This window comes from Tamandua tetradactyla, chromosome 10 (assembly GCF_023851605.1).
Source record: "Tamandua tetradactyla isolate mTamTet1 chromosome 10, mTamTet1.pri, whole genome shotgun sequence".
Taxonomy (NCBI): Eukaryota; Metazoa; Chordata; class Mammalia; order Pilosa; family Myrmecophagidae; genus Tamandua; species Tamandua tetradactyla.
The window spans coordinates 91,030,981-91,039,363 of record NC_135336.1 but is presented as its reverse complement, the minus strand read 5'-3'; the positions used below and the strand labels follow the sequence as shown (position 1 = coordinate 91,039,363).

Here is an 8,383-nt window from a genome sequence, read left to right as displayed (position 1 = left end):
GTTTCCCAAATAAAAGGCATGAAGCTGAGAACTCTTGTGTCCAAATGTCAGCTCTGTTGAGAATATGTTTCCATTTATTATTTGAAAGGGAAAATTTGCCATTTCATTCTACAGGAAGGTCAAATGCATCTGCTAGCCGATGACACTGAAACCCTTGGAAATGACAAATTTCTCTAGAAATTCAGAATATTGTTCTTTATTGGAGATAGTAATATAATGATGATTGCAATTCTTAAGCTTTAGTGATAAAGTATGAACTTTAATCCCTAGAATAACGTCTCTCAGTGGAAGGTGTTATTCTTGATAAATAGACAAACCTAAAACATAAAAGCTAGTGATGAGGTTTACCTTGCTTAAAAAGAGAAAAAAATTGCTTGCAAATGAAGATTCAACACCAAATGCCCTCTTCCTGGAAATGATCACAGACCCTATACCAACATAATTTTTGGACTGTGTGGAGTTCTTTACCACACAATTGTTTGAATTGCTAACTTCTCTGTGTTGGTTTTGCAAGTCTGTGAGTGTTCTTAGTTCTGGTCCTCATAGCACTTCAGAAACCCTGAATTAAGTAAATTCAGGTTTGGGGCAGTATGAGGCACTTTGAGGAATTCTGGGCACTACCGATTTTTAGAGAAACCATGGAAGCTCATACAGGTCAGGTCCTAGGGTGAACATTGGCTTAGGGTGGACATGTTCCTAGGTTTCAAATCAGAGCTGACTCTCAGCATGGGCAGAGGACATGAACACTCAAGTGATATTCCTTACCGTCTCCTAGGCTTTGTCAGACCTGAAATCCCAGATGTTCTTTCTTGTTCCATAGTACTCATGCTCTCGCTCTTTTTCAACTGGCTCTTTAGACTCGTTGGAACATCTGTTTCTATGGTTCCTCCCTATTGTCTGACTTCTTTACCCTATTCTGCCTCTGTTGCCCCTCCATCCTACCTGGATCCCATAATCAAATTTGCACAGGTTCCTCAACAGCACCTTTAGCATCCTTCACCCTTTTTTCCCTTTCATCATTCCCATTTGGCACATACATCTCTAGATACTTCTCACAGAGCCCTTTCTCATCCATTCCCAGGTGCCAAGAATTTATAGAGGATATGATAAACAGAGCTGAAGAGTTGCAGATAGATTCAAGCTATCTGGTTCCAGGGATCCTGTACTAGCCTGCCAAAGCTGCCAGAATACAATACACCAGAGATGGATTGGTCTTTAATAAAAGGGGATTTATTTGGTTAAAAACATATAGTTCTTCAGAGGAAAGGCAGCTAACTTTCATCTGAGGTTCTCTCTTACATGGGAAGGTACAAGGTGATCTATGCTCGCCTTCTCTCCAGGCTTCTGGACTCCAACAGCTTTACCTGGGATGATTCATTTCTGCATCTCCAAAGGTCTGGAGGTATGCTGTGCTGCATTGAACTCTCTCTTTTAAGCTTCCCATGAATTAAATTAAACGTCACTAATTGAGGTAGGCACTCCCCTTAGAGACTGTAGATGAGTTTCATAAGCTAATGATTCAAATCCACAGCAATAGAACTAGATACCAATGCCTAGCCAAGTTGACACTTGAATTTAACTACCACAGATCCCTTCTGCTGCTCCACAATTCTCTGACTAATCATCCTCAGCTCTCTTCTTGCTCCAGAAAACTCTCTCCTCTTATTTTGCCAGGAGGTTAAAATTAATCTAATGTGAATCCATTTCAATTTATCTTATTTAATTTCTAAACTTCTATGTGTGTTGGGATAATATTTTTGATATATTAACCTATGCCAAATTTTCTTTGCCAATTTTTCTCCCTTTTACATGCTGTTCATTTACTGTCTGTTTACTGTTTCAGTGAAAGGATAGGAGAAGATGGGTCTTGCTAATTTTGGTTTCAAGGACTCTCAGCTCTTAGGGAAAGCTGGAGAATTGAGAAGAGATACAGCATTCTGAAGAAACACGGAAGAAGGATTCTTCTTTCCATCCCACCCACCTCAACCTTTTGCTAAACTGGAGGGAGTGTTGAGAACAGAGACTTTTTGTGAATGCTGAATTTGAGCATTCCTCTCTGCTTGCCCAGGAGAACTGCGGAGAGAAAATGTATCATGGTGCATAAGCAAATGGGTCATGAAGATTACTATATACACTATATATTACTATTTATACAGATTACTATATATTACTATATATCTAGAGAGTGTTACTATATCATACACATAGAGAGATTACTATATACCTGGCATGGCACAGAGGCAGCAGTGAGAGTTCCCTGTCCCTGGCATGATATGGAAACAGCAGAGAGAGCCACCAGACTTTAAGGTAGCATAAGCACAATAGGAAACCTTAGTAGAAACCTTCATGGACCACAGTCCAGATGTAACCTCCTCCCAGCCATATTGTAGTACTCTGTAAGTATGTCCATAACTTCTATAGAATTCTGGGAAAAGGATGGGGAATCAAATGGGAATGTATTTCTACCAACCCATGGAATGGATACTTAAAATAGAAATTAGGTTGTTACAGAAAAAGACAATTTATGCTTATTGCACATTTGAATTATAGATAATATTTATACCCATCTCATTTGTATCTTCAAGCACTTCTTTCCTTTCAGATTCAGAGGAATAAGTGTTCTGTTACCTTCCATTCCAAGGATACCATACCAGCATCCTCAATCATTGTTCTTATATTTGCTAACATGCTCCAAGACCTTGCTTGCTACAATATATACTCCTTTTGTCTTAGGTCATTTTAAGTCCTAAGGGACAAGTATCTAACTCAAAGTTCATTAATCAAGAAGATGAAAAATGTTGACTCAGGAACTCAAGGTGGGGTTGAATAGACAAATGATCAGAAAGGCTCTAATGTGCTTCACAAGTAATTCAAACAAGGGTTCATTACCCTAGGATTTTCTATTTCTTAGATACATTTCTCTCTGAAAATTGCTATAATTATTTTCCATTGTAGACTGGCTTATTCCAACAGAGGAGGACTATGACTTCTGACAGTACCAAAGTTTTTTCACCTTAAAATTCCTACCATTGGGGAAAGATTTACTCATGCTTTCATTGTGGCTAAGTTTAAAAGTCCATATAATTCCACAAAGTTTCAGGTAGGGGTAGAAATAGTTTACAGAAAGGGCTGAGGGTGGGCTGGGACAGACAAAATCTTACATGTCTAGTACCCATATTTAAGAGAGATAATTTTAATGTGTTTTGGCTGCCATTTAATGGCCTAATGTCCTAGATATTCAATCACAGAAAATAAATACTCAAGATGGAACAGGAGTATATACCCAATGCTTCCACTTCCTCACCATTTACTCTCTTTTCAGCTTCTTTCAATCTAGCTCCTGCTTTGATTGATCATCCTAAAAAATTTGCTTAAAGATCACTATGAATGATCTCATAATTCTCAAATTCAACTAAGTGTTTTGTTTTTCTCAGTAACATCTGCCTTAGTCAATATTCTGTAGAGAAACAGAACCAACAGGAGAGATCCAGATCCGTAAATATGAGATTTATAAAGGTGGCTCATGCAACTGTGGGAATGGAAGAGTCCAAAATCTGTAGGGCAGGCTGTGAAGCTGGCAGCTCTGATGAAGGGTTTGGACAAACTCCACAGGAGAGGCTCACTGGCTGAAGAAGCAGAGAAGAGTCTCTCATCTTCTTTAAAAAGGCTTCAACTGATTGGATTATCTTGTTATGGGAGACACACTTTAGTTGATTGCAGATGTAATCAGCCATAGATACAATCAGCTGATGATTTAATACACTAGCCGTCTGGTTTATCGACCAGCCACAAAATATCCTTGCAGCAATGGTCAGGCCAGTTGTTTGCCTGATCAGACTACTGGGTATATAACCACTTGGCCAAATTGACATCACATCATCTTTCATTATCTTTCTACAGCAGTTGACTCTATTAATGCTCTCATTTTGTCCAAATGTTTTTATTCTGAGCTTAAATTCCATGGCCTGTTTTTACCTAGTTCTCTACCTACCTCCAAGATAGTACCTTTGTTCTCATTTGCTGACTTTTAATTCTTTTTTTCTTTTAATTGTATGAATCATCAAGTTTCTGACCTCAATCCCTTTATCTCTATGTTGCCCCGTTTCAGTCTGCTAAAGCTGCCAGAATGTAATATACCAGAAATGGATTGGCTTCTACAAAGGGGATTTATTAGGTTACACATTTATACTTCTAAGGCCATGAAAATGTCCAAAGTAAGGCATCAACAAATGGTACCTGCACCCTGAAGCAAGGCTGCTGGCATCTAAAACACCTCTTTCAGCTGGGAAGGCATGTGGTTGGCTTCTGCTGGTCCTTGCTTCCAATTCATTGCTTTCAGTTTCTGATTCCAGTGGCCTTCACTCTGTGTCCTGGAGGTTAATCTCTTAATGTCTCTAGTGTGTTTCTCTTTCTAGGCATCTGTGGGTTCTCACTTAGCTTCAAACTCTGAGTTTCATCTTTTAGCTTAGCATCTCCCAGGGTGTTTTTTGACTGCAAGCATCTGTGCTTTCTTCAAAATGTCTCCTTCACAAAGGACTCCATTAAGCAGATGAGGACCCACCTTGAATGGGTGGGGTCACATCTCCATGGAAACAGCCTTATCAAAAGTTCCCACCCAACAGGAGGTCTGCCTCCACAAGACTGGATTAAAAGAACATGGCTCTTCTGGGATACATAACAGTTTCAAGCCAGCACATTCCACCCATGTCCTTTGGACATATTCCATATACAAAACATATTAATTCCATCACTGTATCATAAAAACCTTAAACCATTCCAGTAACAATACAAATACAATACAAAGTAAAAAGCAGTACAAAGTATCATCAAAATCAGCCACAAGTATGGTCTGTCCTAAGGCAAAATTATTCTCTGGCTGTGAACCTGTGAACCTCAGAACAAGTTATCTGCTTCAAATATACAAAGGAAGTACAGTCATAGGATAAATGTTCCCATTGCCATAAGGAGAACCTGGGGACAAAGACCCCAAACATTCAGGAAAAACTCTACTAGATTTCAAAATCTGAGAGTCATTTATAGAATAGAATTTCTAGAATGATATTTTATCATCAGGTCAGTTCCACCCTCTCCAAGGGATTACTGAGGTGAGGGTTGCAACATTGGGGAGTGTTGGGAGGCCACTTTGTTTTTGTTTGTTCTTGTTCTCAGCCCCATCCTCCTCAAGCATCTGGGTGGCACCCAAACTCTCTGCCAGCTCCTGGACACATTCTCAACCCCTTCAGAGCAGTGAGGTGGTGGCCAGGCTCTCCCAGGAATGTGCTCCACTCTGACTGTGGCCTGAAGAATCAAAACCCTTCCTGAAGATTGAAGCAGGAGGCCCATCCTCAGCCTCTGGGGCAAACTCACCCTTTCTACGTGCATGGGTGAGTCCACTCTCCTGGCCAGAGATTCCTTGGCTCCAGACCTTAGCTTCCATTGTTCTGCCTTTGAAATACTTTTTCCTTCAATCTATCCCTTTTCTATCCCTTTTAGTACAGATTGGCAGTGGTTCTGTTTATACAGATCTTGCAAAGTGCTTGTTGGCTTAGCATGCAGCATATAGGGATCACAACTGTCAGACAATAGGATTTTCCACAAATCCTTCCTGGATAACTTCATTCCCAATCTTGGCTTATACTGAAATGGCTGGCTGTTTCCATGTTTGGCTAAATCCTCAGGTGGTGCACTATTCTCAGAGGACTCATTTTCCAAAAGCTCTAAATTTTTCAACCTATCATTTTCTGTTTTTTTTTTTTATACCAAAGAGTTCAGTTCTAAGCTTATCACAATTCCTCTGGAATTTTATTAAAAACTTCAAGGAGAAGCCAGGCTGCATTTTCCACATTTAGTTTGGAAATTTCCTCATCTAGGTATTCCAGCTCCTTGCTTTCAAATTCTACCTTCCACCCAACACCAATACTCAATTTTGCCATATTCACTGCCACTTTAAAAAAGGGTCATCTTTCTTCCAGTTTGCAATGATACATTCATCATTTTTGTCTAGAGCCACATCAGAGGTATCTTTAGATTCCATATTTCTACTAACAGTCTCTTCAAAACAATCTAAACCTTCTCTATCAAGAATCTCACAATTCTTCCATAATCTTCTCCTTATCCATTTAAAAAGCCATTCCAATATTTTTGTATTTGAAAATTGAGTAGCACCACTATAGGAGATTTAAGCAGGTATGCTATTATTTTTTGCCCTTGGGAACTTATATTCTAGTTGAAGAGATATAAGGTGAAATTTCCAAACAGGACTAACAATGAATAAATGATAAACATTCATGTCAGTAAAAAGAAAAAAAGAAATTAAAAGATCTTCAAATTTTTAGTACAACTCTCTGATTTTTTAAAAATTAAGAAACAAAGGCACAGACAGGCTATTTAAAGCACATTCTAATAATACAAAATATTTCCATGAAAGAAAAGGTAAAAACATAAATAAAATCTGCAAGAAGTTACCCTCAATTTGAGCATTCACAACAGTGATATATGGGTGGCGGTACCACAAGTAAGGGCTTTTCTTCTTATCTACAGTTTTAATAAGATCCAAAAGTTTGCATGATGAAATATGACAGTTATCTTATCAATTGAAATATATACTTTTCAGTCTTTATATTCGAATAGTTTTGCTTAAAGTTTCCCATTGATCTTAAGAAAGGTTTGTAAATACTTAAGAAAGCACTTTCTGTGTGGCTATATTTTCTTTAAAGAGCTTTTTAATCTATCTGGTGTGAAGCAAGGCTTTAAACATTTTGCTTGCTTGCTACAAATACAGTTTTAAGAAGTCTGGCAATCATTAGTTTTTTCTGATATGGCATCAGCAAAAGAGTAGACTTACTTAAACAGACTTTGCACCAAAAGGGAAACTGATCACAAATATTGGATTATATGTGCCAGATTTCCTGAACAGTCATTTCTTAGAAGTGTGAGGAAAAAAAATTCTACTCCAAAACAAAGTCAATACTGTCTTATTCATATGCTTCCTGACAAAATATTTTATATGCCTGAACTCACACAATATAGGACACAGTTGGCAAGAGATAGAGATAGATTGCAGCATAGAAATATTCTAGCACAAGTGTGTTTTAAATACCATTTGATTTACAATCCTTTCTTCTGTTAGCTTCATTCCTGTCACTAAGCTAAGGGAACACACACCAGAAGTCACACATCAAAATGAAATCCCAAAGAAACCTGAGCAAAATGTAAACAGTGAAAATACTGAGAGAGACAGCAACCCCAACAGACAGGGAGAGGAAATCCTGTGTAACTTTGTTCAAAAGCTTTTGCTTTGTTCGGTTGTACTTTGAAATATTTAAAGATAAACAGAGCAGATGAAGAAGGCAAAGAATCAAGTTGGAGAGATGTACAAGCTTGGTTGTCAAAGTCTTTTCTGTTTGGGATGAATCATAGTCAAGATAAATGAGCCCTATGTACAAGTGAAAAAAACATTTTTGGGAGGCCCTTTTCAATCTTCTCTGAGATAAAAGAGCATCCTGAGGGCTTTCTCTTCAGACTATCGAAAGTATAATGTAGAGAACTACCCCAGAAACTTGTATGAGTTGGGGTCTAGACCTGTGCTACTCAAAGTGTGGTCTGTGGGCTAGTGCCAGCCAATAAACTTAGATTGTAACAATGTAAGTATTGAAATAGTGAGAAAACTGGAAACTTCATTTTTTTAAAAAGCAAATTGACAAAGTTACTGCTTGTTGAATCTAATAATTAAATACTGAGAAAAGCATTCTTTATGCTATCCTTCATTTCATTTTCCTAATCATTAATTTTTATTGTATTTTGCAGAAGTATTGCTCTGTGATGGATTGCAAAAAAACAAACTTGTTTCTTCACTACAGATCCAAGGTTGAAAGGAGATTGGTTCCCACTTCTCATCTGTGTTTTGAGTGGTCTTGGCCCAGAATCTGATTTAGAAGATTAAATCATGTGATCTCTGAGGTCATGTCGATTCCAGAGATAAAAGATGGACTGTCAGAGGTGCGAGGGTAGTTCAGTGATAGAATTCTCGATTGCCATGCGAGACCCGGGTTCGATTCCCAGCCCATGCACTTCCCCCCAAAACAAACAAACAAGCATACAAACAAAAGCCCAACCAAACAAAAATTCAACAAATGGTACTGCAGTAACAGGATACCCACGTGGAAAAAAGAATGAAATGTGACTCCACCATACAAAAACAAAAACAAAAACATAACAAAACAAAAAAGATAGACTGTCTTATATCTTCCCCACTTAGATTTTTATTAAGAAATGGCCCAGCCATTCTTAATGAAATATAATCATATATCCTATATTAAACTGTCTCTTCTTTAGGTTAAAAGGGGACCATGTGAGAAAAGGATGCAGGCTGGTTTCTTTTTAG

General features: G+C 38.1%; 1 long non-coding RNA gene across 1 annotated transcript; it reads left to right on the top strand.

Annotated features, from left to right (window-relative positions):
- The first annotated feature begins 1,341 nt into the window (after positions 1 to 1,341).
- On the top strand, positions 1,342 to 7,958 carry LOC143648587 (uncharacterized). The gene is made up of 3 exons (XR_013158642.1): positions 1,342 to 1,402; positions 5,170 to 5,384; positions 7,807 to 7,958. It is a non-coding gene; the product is annotated as an uncharacterized LOC143648587 (long non-coding RNA).
- The last annotated feature ends 425 nt before the right edge of the window (positions 7,959 to 8,383 follow it).